We start from the raw sequence: 26342 nt of genomic DNA, 5'->3' as shown, positions 1-26342 counted from the left end.
TGACTTCTCAGCAAGCTGCATTTAAGAACGTTGTCAGAGAAGTAGGCATAGAGAGTATGAAAACCAAGAAACTGTGCTGCTGTTAGGTAAAATGGCCAGAAAAATGCTAAGTGCCAATATATCCTAAATGTTGTTGTTGTGTCTTTCGGCTTTTCCCGGTTAGGGGTCGCCACAGCAGAACTCCGGTCCGCTAATGATTGGCAGTAGATTTTTATGTGCCGAGTTGCCAGCCCTGACGCACAACCTTCAACGAAGGTACGCCCATTCACGCATGTTTCCACAAAGAAGACTCTCTAGCTGAGAATCGAAGAGGACGTCGTACTGTGAGGTGACAACGCTACCGTAGCACCACCACCGCAGATGCCAATATATCCTAAATGAAAAGGAGATTTTAATTGTTTGTGGAATTTTGGGTAAGATGATGTTTCCTTGATGTTTGGAGCTAAATCCCACAGTTTAGGTCTTTGTATAGAGGAGCAGGGGAGCACTGCAAAACAGTTTTGTTTTAGAGGTTGTGGTATTTATTAATCACTTATGGCAATCACACATTTATCTAAATGAAAACAAACCAGAGTGACAATGTTAATTGCAAATATTTATAAAACAAACCATATTGACAATTTCAGTTGCAAAGATAATATATCACTTACAATCTTTGCCAGTCAAACATTACATAAGCTCATTACAAATCTTTTATTACCAGAAGAAAAAGCAGAATCTACTTCTGTTTCAAAGCTCACTTTTTTTGGACAAACTTTTGTATTTCCTCCTTAGCAGGCACTTCATCAAAAAATGATTTTGCCCCTCCAGGGAAGAATATTCTGAAGATAGCTGGGTACGGTAGATTGAATCTCACGCCTGCTTCTCAATATTCTCTGACTAGTGGTATAAATTTATCCGCTGTACACCAGGCAGAAGAGGAGTAGTCATTCTCCACAAACACTCTGCTGTCTCCCAGTTTTAGTACTTAGCCCTCCTGCCACACTTTTGTCAGAATCAACTCCTTCTGCATCCTTACTATTAGAGGTCTAAGTTGCTTTCTCAGGTTTGGAGCATACACACAATGTGCCCTTTCAATTAACACCACCTGCTGTGGAATACCAGTCCAGTTATTTATTTGTGCTTTCATAAAATGAATACAGTCTGTTCCTTCCAGCTTCCCTGATACAGCAGAAAATCTCAGGTTTTCCCTATGTGCACCATCCTCTAATTCTATTTTTTTAAACATCTCTTCCTGTGCAGTCTCATTCAGACAACCTTTTCATTTCGACCTCTGATTTTTGCAGTTTTATCACCTCATCTGAATATCTGTTTAAAGGTTTCTTCCATTTTTTCCGGCCTTTTGTTGTTTAGGTTGATGTACTCCATCGGTGTTCCTTATATTTTAATCGGGTGTGTGTGGAGCTGTCTTGTGCTTTCCTCTAGGTCACTGAACTTGTGTCTGGAGCTTGCACTGCTGCATTTCTTCTCAGTTACTGCTTTTCCTCCCCTTTTATAGCTGATTTTCCTTCAGGTTCTCTGAATTTCTTTTTTTCCTGGCATCCAGACAGTGGACTTGCACTTTAGCCAGTTACTGAAATTTACCCAAAGTCCACTGGCCTTCTCTGCTAAGTTTGTTTTCACACTGGGGGAGCTAGAATTAAGCTATTAATGTGCAGCCATCTTGGAAGCCTAGGTGCTGTAGTACTGGTCCTGTGTGGTTATGATTTCTAAGGATGTAAATGGAAGGTTCCCTTATAAATCCAGCTGTTAGTGCAGAGCTTGTGTGATTACTTAGAAGTTTGCAAATTTGAGAACGCAACAGAAAGTCAGATCTTTGTCTGGCAGCCATTTTCTTTTCTACAGCATTTAGCAAGGATGCTCATGCTTTAGGTAAAGTGGGTACATTTTACCGCTGAAAATCTCAGTATGGAATTTCTTTTTGAGGCATATGCTACTAAAGGAGGACCACATTCTAGATGAGACACAAAACGCCTTTACCTACTGCAGTTCTGGAGGTCTTGGAGAGAAATAGGGAGACCTATCCCCTGAGAGTACAGTTAATTTGTGTAGAGTTGGCCCCTGCTTTGGCAGTCTTTCTCCTTGCTACCCCCTGCAGTATGTAGAGAACAAGGTGATGTTTTACTGTAACTTCAGGGTTTCTCTCAGGAATAACTTAGTTGTACGACATAGTATTACGCTATCAGTAGGGAAGGGCTGACACCCCTAACTTCCCTACTAATGATACACATACTATGCTGCATTATAAAATTTCCTGGCAGACAGAACTGAAATGCATGACAATTATTTAAGTTCAGGTGGCATGCATCACAACTGCATGGTGACATTCTATATTACTGAGCTACTGATGTTGTACTAAGTGTAATTCGCAAGACAGACATAAGACAGAGTAATTAAGTGTAAAACATTGCTGGACACTTCTTAAAACCTTATGTGCAAGTCCATGTTGGTCTCCACATATAAAGGGACTACCCTCTTTGAAATTCTAACAGTTTGTAGTAACATTTTCTGACATACTATCCTACAAACAGAACTTACAAGGAGTTTTAGCTCGCAAAGGGAAGGAAACAGTTGCTACTTAACGTTTTGGGGGGAAAATGTCAATGTTTTCCATTTCTTCTGTAAGAACAGAAATTACTTAAGGCCATTTTCAGGGACAAATCAGTACTGTTTAGTTTTTGTGATGTAAAAGGATGACATATTCAGGAGTGTAATGCAGAATATATTTCCCCCTATGAAGAAAGGTAATGTGTATTTATTCAGAACCAAATCAGATCATGTCATCGTATTTTTTCTATCATCTGTACAAATATATTTATCTGAAATTGACAGCCATTTTCAGTAATATTCACTGAGCAAGATGATGGTTAACTGTCAGCAGACTGAACTTAATGTCACTTTCTAACTGTAAACACAAGGGAACTGCTACATCATTAACTTTATGTTAACAATTCACAATGTTTTTCAGTCTGAATGCTTAAAATGGCAAAAGGCAAAACTTTTAACCTTACATACTGTTTATCTACTTTTTGGCTCAAGGCACATTTGCTCATTTAATTCTTCCAGCCAGTCAGTTGGCATTCCTGATTCTTCCCTCTCCAAAATCTCTGTTACAGCCTTGATTTTCTATTGCTACTGCTGCAAACTCATGAAAAAAATGCACCTTTTCTAGCACACAGCAGAAGAACATTGGCAACATTACTGGCCAGATCTGTTCGAGGGAGGACCTTTAAGCATTTGACTCTGGCTAAACCGTTGAGTGAATTGCTCTTGACCAAGCTATGCAACAGTGGTGGTCAGCTTACACATTTAGTCACAGAAAGCCCAGGTAAGTTGTGTGCACAGAAGCACGACTTCAGTCTCCAGCATGGGGCTGTGCCGCTGAAAGAAAACCCATATCTTCATGCTGGGATGAGACACTGGCCAACAGACACTGCATACCAGTACTCCCATCTGTCCCTCCAGTGCTGCAATTGTTAATTAAACCCTATCCTCCAGTGAATTAATAAAATAAATATAAAGCTTGTGGGATGCCTTTATATTGTTTTATTTCTAATGTTAGAACAGTACATACATATATATATATTTTTTTTTGTGTGTGTGTGTTACCGCATTTGCTTTACTGAGAGAAAGCAATATACAAAGTGTGTAGGTGTGCGTGTAGATATATATATATATAAGATAGAGAAACGAAAAATACATGTATGTATGTGTATGTGTATATATATATATATATATATATATATATATATATATATATATATATATATATATATAAACAAACTTGTTATGAAACATGTCTGATGAAAGTTTGAGGATACAAAACTCCAAGGACCATTCTAGCCATACACCGTTCTATATCGATGAAATAGTCTGACATACTGCAGCAAGTCTTTTATGGTAAAACATCTGAACTACTACTTGTTAGCTAGAATTAAGCTATTTGTTAACCGAGACAAAGAAAAATGTTATCCCAGTTTCAACACCATTCATAACTCCCAGTACTTTTTCTGTCAACACCAAAAATGGTATAAACCATCACTTTACGAACAAATAAGTACTGCTTTTATTTGCAATATTATAACCTTGTGGTATACTGAAGATTTTAATGGCCATAGTATTCATTTCTGAGAAAAAATGCCCACAAATGTAGTCATGTGTACTAGTTAGCTCTTCTATTCCAGTGCAGTCTTATTTTTTTAAATACTTTATGCTACCTTATAAATATAATGCTAATCCTAATATTATGTACTAGTATTATTCTCCACCACAAAGGCCTGTATCCAAAATCCTGCTCTCCGACTACTTCTTGAACTCTGCCCAGTTTCATCATCACTTTTCTCTGAGTTATAACCTTCTAATTGAATTGTGTATGAGCCTTAATTGTACAGCTCTAAAATCTCTTCAAATAATGTTACCATAGACCACCTTATTCTTTTGGAAGGATTGTCTTATTCTGCTTAACTATTGCCCTTTTTCCCTGTACAGATAAATTCCTTCAACTCTATCAACTGCAGCTTCTCATATGCCTGATAAAACATGCCTAATCTATATATAAACATATGTGGACTTAAAACATCTTCACTGCTTTTATCTTACTATCAATATCAGTAATCAAGCTTTTCAATTTGTTCTCATGTCTAAGCTTTTCAATTTGTGTATTATCTTTTGTTAGTCTCCATCCACAAATCCTTAACTGTCGTAATAGCATCCTTTTTAATCCATTTACCACTATAAAACATTATCTTCGTTATTTTATATTCTGAAAAGACTAGAAACCATTTCAGAATGTTCCACAACACTGAAATAACTTTTCTGAGTTTATCAAGTAAAAACTAAGTTAAAATTAAATATAAATTAACATCTGTGAATAACACTAACTTTTCTTGAAAACCATACCAGTTATAACCTTGAATTTAAGGGTCTATATTACCAGAACGAACACTTAAATGTTCGAATCTATAAAGGTCGACCTTTACAGATCGAACATTTAAGCGTTCGAAAATGTTGAAAAGTAAATAAAAAAAAGTATGAAGGAAGGGTTTAAGCAGGTAGGCAAGCCCCCCTGCACCCCCCGCTACTTAAATATACCAACTCCGAGATCGCACTTCAGTGAACTACAGTGCGGAAATGGGAATTTTTGTATTCCCTACACTGTAGCGCAATCTTGGAGTTGGTATATTAAAGTAGGGGGGGTGCTTGCCCCCCCCCCGCTTAAACCCTTTAGTTTTTTTTTTTTTTGACTTGTGAATTTTTTTTCTTAATTTTTATAAAAAGTCAGCCGCTTAACGGTTCGATCTCTAATGGTCAACCTTTAGAGATTCGAACATTTAAGCGGTCGTGCATGTAATATAGACCTGAATTTAAGAGTCTCTTATTTTCTTTGCCAGATGTTCTAAACACAAAGCAAATAAATGCAAAAGACAACATCCCTGCCTGGTTCCCTCTGTTCAAACACAGCTTGGTGGATAGAAAAGTACAGTTGTGTACACTTAGCATAAATGAAGATGTTAGAGTGTATTCATTGTTGCAGTTATTACATTTGGGTTATCTGCTTGTGGGTAGCCCTCAGTTGGCCTAATTAACAAAGTCTTGGGTCCTGCGTCGGTTGCTGTCCCTTCACCATGACGTCAGGTCGTCAGGGGTATAAAACATGCAGCAGACGCCATTACATCAGTTTTTCTTGCCCCAGATGTCAGGTGCCCCCCTAATGGGAAGCAATTAAATATAAAAGTGCAAAGATATACTCCAACAAAAAAGCAAATATACCAAAAAGGCTTTTAAGCATTGTATAGGAAAGTAGAGTTATAGCCAAAAAGAAGTTAGGGGGCTGGAGGGAGGGTAACCAGGACTGCAACAGTGAATACACTCTAACATCTACATTTATGGTAAGTGTACACAACTGTACTATGTTCTTCGTGTTTCACTGTTGCAGTAATTACATTTGGGTAGATTCCCAAAGCTATGGTTGGGGGAGGAGGAATTTAGATAGCATTAGGACCAGCTATAAGGCCCTGCAAGACTGCAGTGGCAAAGCCAGCTCTGGATTTAGAGAAAATTGGCAAATGATAATGCTTGGTGAAAGTATGTACAGGACTCCAGGTAGCCGCCTTTAGGATGTCCCTGGTAGGGACGTCTCGGAGAAAGGCTGTAGAGGTAGATGCAGCCCTGGTGGAATGAGGTCGGATCACCTGGGGGGATAGGTTTTCCATGGTGCTTATAGCAGAAATGAATGCAATGGCCTATCCATGTAGAAATGGTTTGCTTTGAAATAGCCTTCCTCTCTGCCCCTGCAGCAAATGCCACCAGCAGTTGTTCAGATTTCCTTTGAGGTTTAGTCCTGTCCAAGTAAAATCTAAGTTGTCTGTGCACATTTACAGAATGCAGTATCCATTCCCCTTTTTTCTGTGGATTGGGAAAAAGGTTGGCAAATGAATGGACTGATTAAGAGCCACACTGGATACCACCTTGGGCATGAAGGATAGATTGGTTCTGAGGGACACCCTGTCCGCATGAAAGATGAAAGGCATCACTGACATAAGGGCCTGTAATTCAGATACCCTTCTAGCTGAAGTGATTGCTAAAAGGAAAGTGGTTTTCCAAGAAAGAAATGTTAAGTCTGCAGTGGCAGCTGACTCGAAAGGAGGTAGAGTGAGTTTCTCCAAAACAAAGTTAAGGTGCCAGGCTGGGGTGGAGCTCTCCTGGGTAGTCTCAAATTTTTGACCCCTCTGAGGAACTGCTTGAGCCGTGGATGAGAGAAGAGGGGAGGTTCTGTGTTATAATGAGCTGAAATGGCTGAGGCGTGGATTTTAATGGAGGAAAAAGACAGGCCCTTGTGAAGCATCTCAGTTAAGTATTGTAAAATCTGAGGTAAATTGGGCGCTGCTGTGCTCATCCCTTGAGATTGGTTCCAGGCACAGAATCTTTTCCATTTTTCAGCATAAAATTTTCTAGTACTAGGCCTCCTTGCCTCTAAAATAAAATCCATCACAGGTTTACTGAGGGATGGTAAAGGAGAGATTATGTACTTAGCCAGGCTGCAAGGTTCAGTGTTAGAAGCTGAGGGTGCAGAATATCTGGTTCTCCTGCTGAGACAAGAGTGAAGGAATCTGAGGCAGGTGCCTTGGGGATAACAGTGACACTGCGCAGGAGGGGGTACCAGTGTTGGCACGGCCAGTCTGGAGCAATCAAAATCATCCTTGGTTTGTCCTGTTTGATTTTTAGTAGTACTTTGGAGAGCAGAGGCAGAGGGGGGAAGGCATAGAGTGATAGGTTTTTTCAGCTGAAGGACAGAGCATCCACTTTCCAGGCTTGTTTGTGGGGAGTCCTTGTGCAAAATTTGTCCAATTGGTAGTTTTGGGGAGAGGCAAACAGGTCTATATCTGGTCTCCCCCATTTGCTTGTCAACATGTTGAAAAATCTTGGTTCCAGTTTCCACTCGTGTGGGTCCATGAGGTTTCTGCTTAGTCCGTCTGCAGTGTATTTAATTTTCCTGGCAGGAATTGAGCTTGTAGGTGTACTTGGTAGCTCAAGGCTGTGTTCCAAAATGCTATGGCTAGTCTGCAGAGGGGGTAAGAATGTGTACCCCCCCTGCTTGTTTATGTACCACATAACAGTGGTGTTGTCCATCTTTACCATTAGTTGTCCTGGAAGAATGTAGTCCTTGAAGGCTGTCAGAGCATTCTGCACAGCTAACATTTCTTTTTGATTGATATGCGGGTGGACTGCTAGAAAGATGCTTAGTGTGACATCTGGACAGAGGGAGGAGGACAAGGAGACCTGGTGGTGGAATGAGGAAGTACAGGAGAGTATACAGAGGAAGAGGCTGGCAAAGAAGAAGTGGGATTGTCAAAGAGATGAAGAAAGTAGACAAGAGTAGAAGGCGATGAGGCGCTTGGCAAAGAGAGAGGTGGCGAAGGCTAAGGATAAGGCATAGGGAGAGTTGTATGAGAGATTGGACACTAAAGAGGGAGAAAAGGACCTGTACCGATTGGCTAGTCAGAGGGACAGAGCTGGGAAAGATGTGCAGCAGGTAAGGGTGATAAAGGATAGTGAGGGAAACGTACTCAAGTGAGGAGAGTGTGTTGACTAGATGGAAAAAGTACTTTGAATGGCTGATGAATGAAGAGAATGAGAGAGAGAGCAGGTTGGATGATGTGGGGATAGTGAATCAGGAAGTGAAACAGATTAACAAGAAGGAAGTAAGGACAGCTATGAAGAGGATGAAGAATGGAAAGGCTGTTGGCCCAGATGACATACCAGTGGAAGCACGGAGGTGCTTAGGAGAAATGGTAGTGGAATTTTTAATCAGATTGTTTAATGAAATTTTGGAAAGTCAGAGGATGCCCGAGTAGTGGAGAAAAAGTGTTTTGGTACCTATCTTTAAGAATAAGGGTGATGTGTAGAGCTGTAGTAACTACAGAGGGATTAAATTGATCAGTCACAGCTTGAAGTTATGGGAAAGAGTAGTGGAAGCTAGGTTACGAAGGGAGGTGATGATTAGTGATCGGCAGTATGGTTTCATGCCAGGAAAGAGCACTACAGATGCAATGTTTGCTCAGTGTTGCTGGAGAAATACAGAGAAGGTCAGAAGGAGTTGCATTGTGTCTTTCTGGACTTCGAGAAAGCATATGACAGGGTGCCTAGCATATGACAGGGTGCCTAGAGAGGAGTTGTGGTACTGTATGAGGAAGTCAGGAGTGGCAGAGAAGTATGTAAGAGTTGTACAGGATATGTACAAGGGTAGTGTGACACTGGTGAGGACTGCGGTAGGAGTGACAAATACATTTAAGGTGGAGGTGGGATTACATCAAGGATCAGCTCGGAGTTATTTGCAGTGGTGATGGACAGGTTGACAGATAAGATCAGACAGAAGGCCCCATGGACTATGTTTGCAGATGACATTGTGATATGTAGTGAGAGTAGGGAACAGGTGGAGGAGACCCTGGAGAGGTGGAGATATGCTCTGGAGAGGAATGAAGGTCAGCAGGACTAAGACAGAATATATGCGTAAATGAGAGGGAGGCTAGAAGAATGGTGAGGATGCAGGGAGTAGAGTTGGTAAAGGTGGATGAGTTTAAGTACTTGGGGTCAACAGTTCAGAGTAATGGTGAGTGTAGAAGAGAGGTGATGAGGAGAGTACAGGCAGGGTGGAATGGGTGGAGAAGAGTGTCGGGAGTGATTTGTGACAGACAGGTACCAGTAAGAGTGAAAGGGAAGGTCTACAACAGGGTAGTGAGACCAGCCATGTTATACAGATTGGAGATGGTGGCATTGACAAAAAGGCAGGAGTCAGAGCTGGATGTGGCAGAGTTAAAGATGTTAAGATTTGCACTGGGTGTGACTAGGATGGACAGGATGAGGGTCAGCTCAGGTTGGACAGTTTGGAGACAAAGCAAGAGAGGCGAGATTGCGTTGGTTTGGACATGTGCTGAGGAAGGATGCTGGGTATATCAAAAAGGGTGGCAGTGTAGCCATTTTGTATAAATCTGAACTCCAAGTTTCACCCTTCAATGTGCTCCTACCCTCAGATACCAATGCAGAAATCTTTACTGCCAAACTACAAAATCAACAACTCCAAATACATCTATCTAATTTGCACATATCTTCCCCCCCTGGAAATAATATTAATACTTTTGAAAACATACTTAGTTACCTCTCTATCCACCTACCTCAGGAAACCATTGTGTTAGGTGACTTTAATATAGACTGGGCAACCTGTAGTTCCCCTAAACCTACCAATCACATAAATCTTCACGGATTCTCACAAATAACCATTCCTACTACAATCCATAAGCCAAGCAGTAAGGAAACCACCCTAGACAGGATCCTTCTCAACAGCCATCTTGATACTTATAAACCAGGAACCCTTCCTGACTATATCAGTAACCATATGCTAACCTATATTATTAAGCAAAAAATTCATAGCCCTAATACCAATATTTGTAAAACCTCCCATTCCAAAAAATTTTTTTATCCAGAGAGCTTACAAAATGAACTGAAAGCATGTGAATGTTTCATCTTCAACTTGATGAAGCAGTGACCTACTTCAATACTAGATTCCTTCAAATCCTAGATTACCACGCCCCCTATCGCTCTTCCCGAATAAGGACCAAAATTGCCCCCTGGCTCACAAAACAAACTAGGCAAAAGATCCTCCTCAGAAATAAAATTTGGGCCAAATGGAGAGCCTCCAAAAGTCCATCAGATCAACTTTACTTTAAACAGTCAAGAAATGCCACCGAGAAAGACATTCTCAGAGACAAAAAAGACTATTACCTTCACCTCCAACAAACCCACCAACAAAAACAACAAAAATTCTTGTCAGGCATTAAACTACTTCAGCCAGGGCACTCAAACTCCTGCCCCTTCAGGATTCAACCATAATAACTCTAATCAGATTCCTGATGCCTTTAGTAACTATTTTACTGAAGCCATTCTAACCCTAGCTAATACTTTACCACCTATTACCACTTCCCCATTAAATACCACTAATACTCCATCTCCGACCTTTCATATACAACCTGTACCCACATCCCTCATTTGCAACCTCCTTCAAAAACTCAAACCATGCACCCCTTCTGCTGACTGTCTTCCAGCTGAATACCTGCAAATTACAGCTAAAGCCATAGCCTATCTCATCTCCATCCTTATAAATAGAACAATTTTAGAAAGCAAAATCCCTTCCATATGGAAAGTATCCCACATCATCCCCCTATATAAAGGTGGGTCATCTACAGAGCTCTCCAACTTTCAGCCTATCGCCTTACTCTCTCCAATAGCTAAAATAATGGAAAAATGCATACACAGACAACTACTTGACCACCTTCCCCAAAATAATTTACTTGCCAACTGCCAGCATGGCTTTAGGCCATTCCATAGCACAACTGCCCTGCTATCCTTTTCTGACTACATAAACAAAAATCGTAACAATAATACATTTTCCTCTGCACTATTTATTGACCTTTCAAAAGCCTTTGATATGGTGAACCATAACATGCTTATTGACATACTAAAAGCCCAATCACTTTATCTACAAGCATTACAATGGTTTAAATTCTATCTGGAAAACAGACACCAAGCAGTACTTTGGGATAATAATCTTTCTACTTCCCTCCCTGTGAACACTGGAGTACCACAAGGCTCTATTTTAGGACCTTCTCTTTTCATTGTTTATTAATGATCTGCATACCACAATTCCTCAAGCCACCTGCATACAATATGCAGATGACTCTACTTTAATTTGTTCAGCCAAGTCCATAACCTCTCTCCAGTCCCTCACCCAAACAGCATTTAACAGTGTTGAAAATTGGTTCATGCAACACTGCCTCCTTCTGAACCCCAAAAAAACAAAATTATTGCTCTTTGCTCCTACTCATAAGTCACCTCAACTGCACTTCACAGTAGCCTCTAACAATGGAACTAACATCCCCAGACACTACAACCCGTCTACTGGGAGTAACAATTGATAACAACCTTAGCTATGATGACCATATTAATTCTACAATAAAGTCAGTCAACAAAAAACTAGGCATCCTTTACAGAATCAAACCCTTCCTTACCCCTTCAGCCAGAATCACTATTGCCCAGACCCACCTGATCTCTACCCTGTTCTATGCTTCTGCAATATATACCAATCTATCTAAAGACAACCTCACCAAACTTTCCACCAGTTACAATAACATAGCCAGATTTGCCACTGGCACCCCCTTTAGAACTCACCACTGTCACAACCTCAAACAACTGGGATGGCTAGAACTGCAGAACCAACTACTCTGTCAACTTGTTATCATCCAAAAGATCCTTTACCACCCTAATAATACCCCAATCCTTACTAATCTGATTACCCCCTACAAAAATCTTGCAACACTATGCTCAGCTAACAAGCTTCTAGTTTCCACTATTAAATCCAACAACAAAGCTGGGGACTCGCTTTTCACCAACACAGAAGGAAAAAGCTGGAACCAGCTTCCTACTGAACTTTCCACCCTTGCTTCCACTCTTCTTTATAAAAAAAACATCTTTAATATGTTAAAACTCACTGGCTTTGTCCCTGCTCTAACCCCGACTGATATCTCATTCCCCTTCTTGCTCTCTCTACACTTCTCTACTCCACTGTTCTACGTCGCCTACTTGTAATATTGATTTCCTTCATAGTACTGGAGAGAAAAAAAAATTTACAATTAAAAATTTTTTTTTTTGATTGCTCTCTCTCAAATGATTGTTCTCTGTATTTGATCTTAGCTTAAACCTAATAAAGGACTCTGTACAAGATTATCTGACCCTCAATGTAAACAATGTGCTGCAATTAATTTGACTATTACTATACATTGCATTCTTTGTCACTGCTAATGCTTGGAGCTTTTCTCCGCAGACCTCTACTGAAAACAGACATATCTAGTTAGACTAGCCCGGTCAACAAATGTAAAATAAATAAATAAAATAAATAAATAAATAAATAAATGGATGCTAAGGATGGAGCTGCCAGGTAAGAGGAAAAGAGGAATGCCCAAGATAAGGTTTATGGATGTGGTGAGAGAGGACATGCCGGCGGTTGGTGTGAAAGAGCATGACGCAGATGACAGGAAGAAATGGAAACAGATGATCTGCTGTGGCGACCCCTAACGGCAACAGCTGAAAGAAGATGATGATGATGCAGGTGCATTTGACTTGGGTTCCATTTGCCCTGAAAGCACTTCCCTGCCAGGTGAGCCCCCCATGCATAGTCTGATGCGTTTGTTAGGGTTTGGGCGTCAGGGGGTGGTGTGAAAGGTAGTCCCTTGTTTTGGTGGCAGGCCTCTGCCCAAAGGAACTCTATGCGTAGGCAAGGTACGATAGGAATCATTGCTTCTAGATCCTGAGAATGTTGACACCACAGGCTTTTTAGATACCACTGTAGTTTCCTCATATGCAGTCTTGCATATGGAATTAGAAGAATGCAGGAGACCATGAACCCCAAGGCTTGCAGTATTTGTCTTGTAGATAGCAGGGTTTCTGTGGCCACTTGTTTGAAGTAGGTTGTCAAATGAATTTGCTTCTCTGGCGTGAGGTAAGCCATCTGGCAAGCTGTATTCAAGATTGCTCCCAGGAATATAATTTGCTGACAGTGTACGAGGTGTGATTTCTTTTCGTTTATGGTATACCCCAGACAAGTTAGAACCCTTTGTACCAAGGCCAGATGATTCAAAAGTATGTCCTGGCTTTCTGCCTGAATTAGACAATTGTCCAGGTATGGGTATATTTGAATATTTTTTTGTCTGCAAAATGCAATAACTGGAGATTGGCACTTTGTGAATACCCTGGGCGCAGTAGATAAGCCAAAGAGCAGTGCAGAGAACTGATAGTGCGTGCAGCCTGCTTTGAAGAGTAGGTGTCTTCTGCAAGTTTCCCCGATTGGGATGTGCAGGTATGTTTCTTTTAAATCTAGTGTTGCCAACCAGGCATCTTTGCCTAGCATAAGAAGTAATTGGTGAAGAGTCAGCATCTTGAATTTTGGAATCTACAAAAAGGTGTTTAGGAGTAGACAGTTCCAAGGTAGGACACCATGAATTGCCTTTTCTGGGTACCAGGAAAAGTCTTGAGTAGAAACCTTGTCCTTTTTCCACTTCTGGTACCAGTTGAATAGCCCCCCATGCTTAAGAGAGAAAGTACTTGTTTTGGGGCCTCTGCCCAATGACTTGGGAGTAGGTCCGGCCACCTGCTTGGTGTTGGCAACTTGTGGAAGTGAAATCTGTGTCCCTGGGACACTATTTAAAACCCATTTGTCCTGGGTAATGAGTTCCCAATTCTTTGCATGAAGAGCAGTCTTTCCCCCCAAAGGGGCAGTCAGTTGATAAGTGCTTGGAAATTTTAAAAGGAAGTCATTGAGACAGTTTACCATAGGAGGGAGTCTTATTATTCCCAGATTTGGAAGTGGTGCCCCCCCCCCCCCCCACACACACACACACACACACACACACTGCTTAGTTCTGTGTGTCCCCTGGGACTGAAACCTGGGGTTTTTGCTGTGTTTGGGTTTGGTTTGAGAAGACCTGGAAGGGGCTAGAAAGAACCAATTCTTAGAGGGCCAGTGCCTACTAAATCTAGGAGGCTGAACTTGTAAGAAATTTTTAACAATTTGCACAGATTTAGCTTTATCTTCCATCTTTTTAAGAACTTCTTCAGCCTTGTTGCCAAACAGGTGGTCCTGACTTAAGGGAGTATCCAACAATTTAGCTTTAACATGACCAGGCAAAGACTGATCCTTAAGCTAAGCATGCCTTCTAAGCACAGACCCAGTAACAGCAGCCCTGCAAGAGGCCTCTAAAGAATCAAAACCGCATTGCAAAGTATGTTTTCCAACTTGTTCAGCAGAATGCATTAACTCCTGTAAGTCTTTATTTTCCACACAGTCAGGAATCAACATGATTTTCTGTTTAAGCAGTCCAATAACATGTTTCTGATATTTTAACATATGAAATTGGCAGTTTAAAGCTCTAATTGCCAAGGTTGCTGAAGTATAAACCTTTTTACCCCATCTATCCAGCACCTTGGAGTCTCTATCAGAAGGGGTAGGATTTTTAGCAGTGCAGGCCTTAATGCCCTTGGGCCCCTGTGAAATAGTCTCTGGATCTGCAATAGGATTTTTGAAAAGGAACTTGTGGGAATCTGGGACCCTGTAGTATCTGTCAGGTTTACTGGGAGCAGGAGGCAGGGAATAAGGGGCCAAACTGGATTCCGAGAAAGCATCTTCAACAATGTCTAGTACAGGAAGAATAGCCAAAGGCCTATGCTGAGGTAGGAGAAGGAAATCCCTAAGCCTCTTTTTTGAACCAGAAAATTCCTGGCTTTCCCAGTGAAAATGCTCCCTTAGAGTATGTAAGGTTTCCCCAAAAGAAAAATTCTCAGGAGGGGAAGCAGAGGGAATAGAATCCTCTGCATCAGAATTCTCATAAGTAGGTAAGGACAAATCCAGGTCATCAGAAGAGTCAGAAAAAACAGAATCCTGATCAGAAGATTCATAATCAAGCTCAGCCCTAGGTCTTTGGGGGGGGGGGGGGATTTGGCTACCCCTGATTAGGGTTATTAGATCTTCAGCCATTTTTATCATTTGTTTTTTAGGCATAGAGGCCTGAGCATGTGGCCTGGGCATCGGTTTTTTAGACATGGATCGAGATTTAGGCCTTAGTAATGAAGGAGGCGTTGATTTAATATTAGAGTCCGTAGGCCTGAATATACCCTCAGAAGCCACTGCCTGTACAGCGACTCCAGACCCATCCAAGCTAGAGACATCCGCGGGTTCCATAGTTGAAGTATCTCGCGGCATACCAGACTACGAACGGGTCTCAATAGAGGCCGTGGCATACTGGACTCCGAACGGGTCTCAGTAGAGGCCTGCAAATCAGAAGTACCGGTTTCACGGGCTGCAAAAGCGCCTCACTGAGTACCGGCGAACTGGCGACTGGCTTAGGAGAAGCGTTGTCAGCATTTTTAGACCTCAGTCTGTCTTTATCTTTGCATTTTTTCTGAATCACGGTAGTCGGATGGCTAACCGACAACATTTCTGGATAATTAAACCAAGAACCGAAATATTTAAAGGCAAAAATATACAGACGACGGATAGTGTGCTGATTAAATAAAGCACAAAACCGAGAGCAAGGTACATCGTGGTCAGGGCCTAGGCAAGGAATACAGAACGAATGAAAATCTTTATGAGGTATTTGCTTTCCACAAGTAATGCAATTATTAACTTTTACTGACATCGGTAAGGAGCAAGAAAAAGCTTCCCCAACAGGGTACTTGGCGTTTAGTTGAAGACTTCGGTTCTGAAACTCGAAAACGTAATTTTAGGAGTCGGCCGACTGGCACTTGCAAACTGCTTCTGTTTTGTGCACCGCACAGCAACAAAGACTGATGTAATGGTGTCAACTGCGTGTTTTATACCCCTGACGACATGACGTCATGGAAGAAGGGACAGCAACCACCGCAGGACCCAAGACTTTGTTAATCAGGCCGACTGAGGGCAACCTGCAAGCAGATTACCCAAATGTAATGACTGCAACAGTGAAACACTAAGAACATCTGCTGCACCACTGCATCGCCCATTAAAGACTTCAACTAATTTGGCATTAAAATCAGGAACTTTCAAAGTACACTATTATACGTGCCATTTAAGTACAAACAGTCAACAGAACTAGGAAGCATAGGAGAAAGATGCACTCCTATGGATTGGCATGGTGATGCTATGGCACACACTGACACAAGCAAACAAGCATATAGGAATTAAAGACTGAAAACTGTGGCAAAATATATTCATCAGTAAGAAGTTAACCAGATGTCACCTACTGCAGAAAGACCATTTGAAGTATTTGAAACATGAAAAATGCTGCTTTAACAGAAAACTTTCTTCTAAGCAAGACTCATTCAATTCCAGTAAGATGACGGGTAAAGTCATCTCTTTATTCAACTCACGAATATGGTTCTCCTTGATTAGTGCCAGGTAAAAGCCTCAAAAGACCATAACAAATGACCCCCTTTAATCTATTTTCCAAATCACGCAGTCCACACCGATCTGATTTGATCTGATCATAGGAAGTTACTAGGCTATTGGCCCCAAGGCACTTATAAGCCCAGCCAAGAGTTTAACCCATATTTAAACAAGTCAGCCTCCAAAGCCCCTGTCCAGCAGGGACACAGGTAGAGTCCCAGGGGTGTTATTTTCGGTTTCCCATCCAGTTATCCAGGTTGTGCTTAAAAAGGGATAATGAGGTACTCTACTTGACGTGGAGAGGGAGTCTATTCCACAGATGGGGAAGTCTCTGGGACACAAATCTGTCCCGCCAACAAGTCCTATTGATGTCACAGACTTGGCTGAAGTCACGCATGCGAGTTACTAGAGTGGAGCTTGACATATAGATATGCAGCAGTCCCATCAAGGTGGGGTCGGAGATGGCTTTGTATGCCAGACAGAAGTCACCTCTGAGCAGTCTGTATGAAACTAAGTAAAAGGACAGGGCTTTTAGCCTGTTTGTGAAGGGTCGATGTTTGAGGCCCTGGATTTTTCTGGTGAGCAACCTCAGTGGTCTCTACAGCTGCATGTGCTTTGCGAGGTACATGCCGAAGGGGGCAGTGCACTCAATTAATGGACTTATAAGGGAAGACTACAGGTATGTTATGACCTTGTCCCTGGATGAGATCCCCCTTGCTTATGAGGTGGGCCATGTAGAAAGCTTTGCATAGAACAGAAGCAACATGGTTGTCAAAAAAGTCAGGTTGCTATCAACCTGGGTGCCCAAATCCCTCAACTGATTGCATGCTTAGGACGTTATTAATGTGATATGTGGGGAAATCACTCTCCCCAAAAGGGATGATTATGCATTTTTTGGCATTCGGCTTGAGGCCATGTTTCTGGCACCAGTCATTTGTTTGGGTGAGACCCTCATGGAAGACGTCCACATCACTTGGGGAATTGATGACCATGCCCAGCTTAGTCATCTGCAAACTTCGTCAGCCACAGCCCACTGCCTTTGGCCTGCACCTCAAAGAAGCATATCCCGAATAAGACGCCATGAGACCGATGCCTGGGGTATGATGCTCGTTACGGGTCTACTGCTTGAAGAGGCTTCCCCTATTTTGACTAGGTGGGTTCCATCAGTGATCCAGCTTGCTACCCATCTGGTAACATATGGATTGATGCCTAGTTGAGAGAGTATCTATTATGCCCGAGTGGGGAATAGTGTCGAAGGCTTTGGCCAGGTCAAGGTAGGCGATGTGCAGTCTTCTCCTTATCCATGGCTTTGGTAGCTGTCTCAAAGAAGTCGACCAGATTTAACAGACATGCCCTCCCCTTGACAAAGCCAAACTGTGTGAGGTTGAGTGTTTGGAGGTTGCTGATTTCCCCGTTAATATGACCCATGTTAATCCGTTCCATGACCTTGCAGATCAGGCTAGTTAGGCTGATGGGTCTATAATTTCCCGGATCGGTGGACGCTCCACCTTTGTGTAAAGGAATGACAGTGGCTGTCCTCCACTCGGCTGGGATAAAGCCGGTACTCGGGCTTTGGTTGAATAGGGTGCCTAATGGTGCAGCAAGTTCATGTTTGAGTTCATGTAGGATGCAGCCTGGGATGTTATCGGGTCCCATGGAGGCTGTATTTTTTTTTGCCTTTGAGAGGGCAGTGATGACCTGTTCCCTAGAGATAAGAGGAGGGGGTCAGGTACTGGGGATGGCCTGCTTTACTGACTGGGGTGGCAGAGGGGTGAAGTTTTTGCTGCATCTGTCAGCCAGTAGGTTGGCTATATCTACAGTATTTGTGTATGTGGTGTCCTTGACCACCAGTTCTGAACAGATCTGGGTGCTTCCTTTGAGACTGCGGACATATGTGAAGAAGGCTTTACGACTGTCACTAGTAGATGTGGCCAATTTGCACTCTAAATTGGCTTTAGAGGATTTCACTAGTGCTCTTATTTGCTTGTTCAGGCTAAGGAGAGATTGCTTCCAATTGGGCACCTGCTCCTTCTTGGCTCCGGACAGCAATTATTTTCCTTTTATTATATAGTTTATTTATTGCAGATGTCCACCAGACAAGGTTTACTCTTCCTTGTGGAGGATGATTTTGCCCTGTCGGGTACTCCTGATTCCATGTATCTATATAAATGCTCATATAGTACTTTGGTGCCAGTTCAAAGAGAGGGGGAAGGGGCTATAAAGCTGTTTACACCATCCCTCAGGAGGTTGTAATCCGCTTAGGAGAAGTTTTTTTTTTGTTTGACCCTAGCTAGATGGGTGTCAGTAGAGATGGTGACTTCGAAAGTGACCGCTTTATGGTCGGATCTTACCAGGGAAGATGACACTGTAGGGGTGTGGCAGTGGTTACTCATGTTGGTTAATACCAAGTCCAAGATATCATCACCTCTTCTGGGGGTATCCACTAGCTGTTCCAAGGCATTTGCAGTGATAAAACAGAGGAATCTCTGGGCATTTGTGTTCTGGCATGAGTAGTTTTTCCATTCTATGGTTGGGTTGTTAAAGTTGCCCAGGATCAGGGTAAAGGATTGAATCTTGATAAAATTCGAATAGGTCCAAATAGGTGGACTGGGCATCGAGTCAAATTTGGGGGCCTGCAGCTAGCTATGATTTGAACAGGGGTCTTGCCAATTGTTAACTGCACCTGCAGTGCCTCCTGTGCGTCATACTGTCTGACCAGCCTGGAGGTGTGTGTGTCTTTAAAAAAAAAAAAAAAAAAAAAAAAATATATATATATATATATATATATATATATATATATATCCATCCATCTATATATCTATCTATAAACTCCACCTTCTTTGGCTTTGCTGTCCACAGTTTGGGGTCTGAATGTATGATGGGATGAGTAGCCAAGGTAAGGCTGGGGTGCTTGCCGCAGTTTTGAACCAGGTTTCTGTGACTGCACAAATGTTAGCATCTTCCAGGGTTAAGAATGCTTGCAGTAAGTGCAGTTTCATGTTTAGACTCCTAGCATTTAGCAGCATGACCTTTAATTTGCATTTTGTTGAAATTTTTATGTTGGTATTATTGACCTCACGACTTTTCCTAAAAAAGGCACTATGAGGGAGGCAAGAGCCTTTGCCAGAAGCCTGAAGCCGAAGTGAGACAGATACAGGCCATCTCTAGCAAAGCATCATTGTCTGCTGATCATATCTTCCCAGGCTATCGGGTACTGGATCCTCCCTGGAATGACACCAGAAACTGAGCCAGTTGTTAAAGTCAATCATTTTTTGTTTGAATTGAGGCATCATTCTGGGTGACAGCAGAATGCTGCTTAAGGCTAGGGACATACCTGCCTGGGACACATTCAGTGAACCCAAGCATGTGTCTCTTTCATATAGTCCAGGGAGGTAAGTCTCAAATCATTCACGCCAACATGGACTATGACAGTCATAACAGTACTTGTTGTTGAGAGACTTAAGTGTGTGTGTGTGTGTGTGTGTGTGTGTGTGTGTGTGTGTGTGTGTGTGTGTGTGTGTGATATGGCAGATTCTGGCACCTACTAAACTACTAACTGTGACTTTCTCCTTATCCAGCCTCGTGAGAGGCACATCTGTATGCCTCACAATGGAGTCTCCTATGGCCAATATGTTGGGTATAGGGTTAGGCCTTAGTGGTTGCGAGAGACAGGTGGTGTGGACTATGTGTGGTATGCAATGTGGAGGGTTGTAAAGTTTGCATGTGTTTTTGCCTCTGAGGTCTCCTTTGTTTGTTTTGTTTTTGTGGAGAACCTCAGCATATCTATATATATATATATCTATATATATCTATATATATCTATATATATATATATATATATATATATATATATATATATTAGATATGTGTGTGTGTGTGTGTGTGTGTGTGTGTGGAGGTTGAGGTGTAGTGATTTTGACGACAACCTTCTCAGTGCCAGATATACTAGCTTGTGAGGGAGAGAGCTCAAACTCCAGGTTCTTAATGTAATTGCATCTCTCACAAATTATGTTCCTACATGATAGTACTAATCTGTCAGTGCGACCACAATTCCCATTAAGTCATACTACTGTGGTCCTGAAGGCTATGAAAGGCGAACACACTGCGTCCTATAGTTCATGGTTTGATACCCTCAGACTCATTTTCCTACTGTGAGACTGAGCAAAAGAATTATCCAGGCAGTGTTCCTGGGATCTCATTGATAACTGGACACTTGTGTCAAGTGGGCTGACATGATTAACAAATAACTAAAACAAAAATAGCCAGTAACAATGCTCTTAACAGTACTGGGGCAGCATCTCTGTAAAATGTATGGAATTCAGAAAGTTAACTTATAAAATCCAAGGAATTATGGTATATTGATTTTTTTTCTTTAATATCTATTTGTATCTCTGCCCTGGAGCACACACTATTGTATTGCCCTACAGAGTATAGGAAGACTTGGAGGTTTCATTGAATAACATCCACAGATCTGTCCTGTTGAGAACAGGTCAACTGCACTAAAGTGAAAAAAGCTTTCAGTAAGTAGAGAAGATTACTACAGTGGGGAAATCTTTGCATGCTTCACTTAGTTTGCTCCATGACTTGTCATATGGGGGGGGGGGGATCTTAGACATTTAAGATTTTATTTTTCAAATGTGCACATCCACTGAAGAATGGAAACATGGTTTAACAAATTTCAAATTTATACCTACCCAAGAAATTCACCATTTGGTAGAAGTTTGTACACCTGCACTTACTCTTTCCAGAACAGACTTGCTTCCTCCTCCTTCCCTTTTCAAGGGGGCTCCTTCACTCTGTAACCTTTTTATATAAAGTACAGTTTTGTACCTACCATAAATGTAGATGTTCGAAGATCCACATTGCTGCAGTCCTAACAATTGGGTAGTCCGCTGTCCTCGGTCGGCCCGAATATCAAAGTATAAGGCTGACGTCGGTCAGGGCGCATTTGACTGACGTCAGTACGTCAGGGTACAAATGCGCATGACCGGCGTCATATCCTCAGTCTTTTCTTGCCCCAGATGTCAGAAGACCCTAAAAAGAAAGGTTAAAACCAAAAGACAGCAAACAACCAACCAACCACCCTTGCACTAACTATAGTACAATATATACAATATACACAAAATGTACAACCCAACCCACACAACCACCTCTAACAACAGAGGGGAAGGAGGGAGGGTAAATTGGACTGCAGCAATGCGGATCTTCGAACATCTACATTTATGGTAGGTACAAAACTGTACTATGTTCTTCATCTCACATTGCTGCAGTCCTAACAATTGGGTAGAATCCCAAAGCAGAGATAAGGGAGGATGGCTACAAGGAAGCAGGAGCTGCCAAAATGCCCTGCAAAACAGCAGTGGCAAAACCAGCCCTAGACTTAGAGTAAAGTGGCAGGTGATAATGCTTAGAGAAAGTATGTACAGAACTCCAAGTAGCTGCCTCCAAAATATCCTTGGTTGCCACTCCCCTCAAAAAAGCTGTTGAAGTGGCAGTAGCCCTAGTGGAATGAGGCCTAATCCCAGCTGGAATCTCCTTGCCATGATGGGAATAACAGAAAGCAATGCAAAACCCAATCCACTTAGAAATAGTTTGTTTTGATACAGGCTTGCCCTGAGAACTCAAAGCAAAAGAAACAAACAACTGCTGAGACTGCCTGAAACCTTTAGTTCTGTCCAAATAATAACGCAACTGCCTGTGGACATCTAAAGTGTGCAAAATCTTTTCCCCTTTATTTTGGGGATTTGCATAAAATGTAGGCAAATGAATAGTTTGGTTCAAAGCCACACTAGAAACCACCTTAGGCATAAAGGAAGGATTAGTACGTAATGATACCCTATCCTTATGGAAAATCAAGAAAGGCTCAACTGCCATAAGGGCCTGTAATTCAGAAACCCGTCTTGCAGAGGTAATGGCCAACAAAAAAGCAGTCTTCCATGATAAATACTTCAACTCAGCAGTAGCTGCAGGCTCAAAAGGTTGTAGAGTGAGTTTCTCCAACACAAAATTGAGATCCCAAGCAGGAGTAGGAGCTCTTCGTGGGGGTCTTATATTCTTTGCCCCTCTAAGAAATTGCTTGAACAAAGGATGAGAAAACAATGGTGGGTTGCAATCATAGTGAGCTGAAATTGCTGCAGCATGAACTTTAATAGAAGAGAAAGACAAACCTTTGTCTAGTAACTCAGTAAGATATTGAAGAGCCACACACAAATTAGGCTCAGAAACATCAAAATCTTTTGCTGCACTCCAAAACAAAAATCTCTTCCATTTGTCTGCGTACACTTTCCTTGTACTAGGCCTCCTAGCTTCCAAGATAACATTCAAAACTTGCTGAGGAAGTGGAGGCCCACTATGGTTCAAAACAGAATATGCCAGGCTGTGAGGTGCAGAGAGTGAAGCTTGACATTTAGCAAATGGCTGTCCTCCTGCGACAACAGGTGTGGAATCAAGGCAAAGGCCATGGAGGCTTCCATACCAGACTTCTCAGTAATGGGTACCAGTGTTGTCGAGGCCAATCCGGAGCTATTAAGATCATCCTTGGCTTGTCCTGTCTGACTTTCAGAAGTACCTTTAGGAGGCGAGGCAGAGGTGGAAAGGCATACACATGAAGATTGCTCCAATTGAAGGAAAGAGCATCCACTCTCCAAGCTGTGGGATGAAACCTTTTTGTGCAAAACTTTGGCAGCTGATGGTTTAGTGGAGAAGCGAACAGATCTATGTCTGGAGTTCCCCATGACACTGTCAATTTCTGAAATACATGAGGATCCAATTTCCACACGTGGGGATCCATAATTCGTCTGCTCAACACATCTGCTAAGGAGTTCTGTGCTCCTGGCAGAAACCTTGCCTGAAGATTGAGCTGTAAACTGAGAGCAGTCTCCCACAAAATCATTGCTTGCCTGCATAGAGGATAAGAATGTTCCCCCTTGCTTGTTGATGTACCACATGACAGTTGTGTTGTCTGTTAGAATCAACACCTGCCCTGGAAGAAGTAATTCCTTGAAAGCAATTAATGCAAACTGGACTGCTAACATCTCCTTCATGTTGATATGTAGATGTTGTAGTCTGACAGGCCACTTGTTTTGTATCCACTTTCCATTGAGATGAGCTCCCCAAGCTTTGTCTGAGGCATCTGTCGTTAAAATCTGACTCGCCTCTGGCCGGGTCACAGAGAGTCCCTTGTTTAGGTGACATTCCTGAGCCCACCACAAAAATTCCTTTTGAATGCAAGGTATTATTTGAATGACAGTGTCCAGATCCTGGCAGTGCTGTGTCCATACATTTTTGAGATACCATTGTAGCTTCCTCATATGCAGTTTGGCATTGGGAAGCACCAGAATACAAGATGCCATGAACCCTAAGGCTTGAAGGACTGTCCTTGCAGTCAGCCCGGACTGATGAGATGGTTGATGGAAGTAAAGGGATAGACTCTTTTGTTTGTCCGGGGTTAAAAAGGCCATCTGGGATGCTGTATTCAGTCTCACACCCAGAAAGCACATGTCTTGAGAGGGTACTAGACTGGACTTTATTTCGTTCACAGAATACCCTAGGCATCTTAGCACTGCTATCACATATTCCAAATGATGAAGGAGCTCTTCTCTTCCTTGAGCCAGAATTAGGCAGTCATCCAAATAAGGATAGATCTGTATTCCTTTTAGTCTGAAGAAAGCTATCACTGGAGCCAGAATTTTCGTGAACACTCTGGGCGCAGTAGATAAGCCAAAGGGCAATGCAGAGAACTGATAGTGAGAAGTCCCAGCTCGAAAACGCAGATACTTTCTGCAACCTAGTCTGATAGGAACATGAAGGTAAGTCTCCTTGAGATCCAAAGTTACCATCCAATGATCTTTGCCCAGCAGAGGTAAAAGCTGCTGCAACGTCAACATTTTGAACTTGGGAATGTCCAGATAAGTGTTGAGGATAGATAAATCCAAAATTGGTCTCCATGTGTTCCCCTTCTTTGGTACTAGGAACAGGCGAGAATAAAATCCTAGGCCCACTTCTGGCAGAGGGACCGGCTGTATGGCCCCTAGTCGGAGCAACAGAGAAACCTGCTTGTGAGCCTCTATTCTTTGTTGAGGAGGAACGTCTGGCATGCCTGTGAAAGGAGGCAAGGTATGGAAATAAAACCTGTAGCCGTGGTGTATGATATCCAATACCCATCTGTCTTGGGTAATTAAACACCAATTTTCTTTGAAAAGTGCCAACCGTCCCCCCAAAGGTGCTGCCAGACGAGCAGGCTCTGGCAGCTGAAAAGGTAGGTCATTGGGTCTGCTTACGAAAGGACTGACCCCTGCCCTCACCGAAGCCTGTGCAGGAGAACTTCCTGTTCTAGGCCTGAAAGAGCCCTGAGCTCTGCCCTTACCACGTCTAGATCTACCCCTAGACTGGGAATCATAAGAAGGATACGTCCACCCCTTAGTAGGCCAATTTCTACTAAACTTTGGAGGCTGGACTTGCAAAAAATCTTTAACAGTCTGCATAGACTTAGCTTTGTCCTCCATTTTCTTTAAAACTGTCTCAACAGGAGGACCAAACAACACGTCAGATTGTAAAGGAGCATCTAAAATCCTTGTTTTAACATGTTCAGACAAATTCTGATCCCTCAGCCAGGCGTGCCGGCGAAGAACTGACCCAGTGGCAGCCACCCTAGACGAGGCCTGTACAGCATCAAAACCACATTGCAAAGAATGCTTACCCACCTGTTCAGAAACGTGCACTAAATCTTGCAACTCCTTACAATCAATACCTACTGCCAGAGCATCAACCTTAGATTTCAATTGTGAAAGGAGATAATTTTGGTATTTCAACATGTGAAACTGGCAATTCAGAGCCCTCATAGCAAGAGTGGAAGAAGTATAGACTTTCTTGCCCCATCTATCCAAGGCCCTAGCCTCCTTGTCTGCAGGAACCGGATTCTTAACAACAGAAGCCTTAACACCTTTAGGCCCATGGCTAACAGTTTCCGGGTCTGCCCTAGGACTCTTAAAAAGATACTTATGAGCTTCAGGCACCCTGTAATACCTATCCTGCTTAACAGGAGCAGGAGGCAAAGAATCAGGATTAAGAGAAGCTTCCATAAAAACATCTTCCACTACAGTCAAAACAGGAGGTATAGCCAAAGGCCTATGCTGGGGTAACAACAGAAATTCCCTAAGCCTTTTTCTGGAATCAGAGAAGTCCTGACCTTCCCACTTAAAATGCTCCCTCATGGAATGAAGAGTTTCTGAAAAGAAAAATCCTCAGGGGAGTAGCAGAAGGAGTAGAATCATCCACATCAGAATCAGAATAAGGAGAGTACTCCTGCAAGTCTTCAGCCGAAGACTCTGAAACATCTGAAGCCTGCTCAAAACCCCCCAGCTCAGGCTCCACCCTAGGCCGCTTATGAGGAGGGGGCATAGAACCCCTAATAAAAGTAATCAAATCTTCTGCCATTTTAAGCATATGCTTCTTGGGCACAGTACCTGAAGAGCTAGGGGTAACACTAACTGAAGCCAAACCTGGCCTGCCCCTGGGGGAAGCCTTGGAAACAGAAGGAGAGGGCCTAGCCATCTTAGGAAGGGAGGGGAGTATAGTAATATGAGAAGCCCCCTCAGCCTGACTAGTCTCTTGAGAGGCCACATCTTGTAATAACAAGGTCTCCCCCTGTGAACACAAAGAAACCTCTGGTGGAGCCACCGGCTCCACCGACACCTCTAAAGAACTGGCGTCAGGTACTGACGGTTCTTCAAGCCTAGGCTTAACTGCCTTGTCCTTGCGTTTCTTTGAAGAAGCGGGCGTCGGAGCATCCGACGGCATTTTATAGTTACACCGCTTCCCAAAGACTAACCTCGCACAATCCAACCGCCTCTTTATAGTGCGTTTATTAAATCTAGCA

General features: G+C 42.5%; 1 protein-coding gene across 1 annotated transcript in view; it reads right to left on the bottom strand.

Annotated features, from left to right (window-relative positions):
* CAPN5 (calpain 5) overlaps nucleotides 1-26342 on the bottom strand; it is an 808497-nt gene that overhangs the window by 314524 nt on the left and 467631 nt on the right. The window lies entirely within an intron of this gene.

This window comes from Protopterus annectens, chromosome 5.part1 (assembly GCF_019279795.1).
Source record: "Protopterus annectens isolate FY-2018-M chromosome 5.part1, PAN1.0, whole genome shotgun sequence".
Classification (NCBI taxonomy): Eukaryota; Metazoa; Chordata; order Ceratodontiformes; family Protopteridae; genus Protopterus; species Protopterus annectens.
Note: the sequence above shows the minus strand (reverse complement) of the source record. Positions and strands in the feature narration are given on the sequence as shown.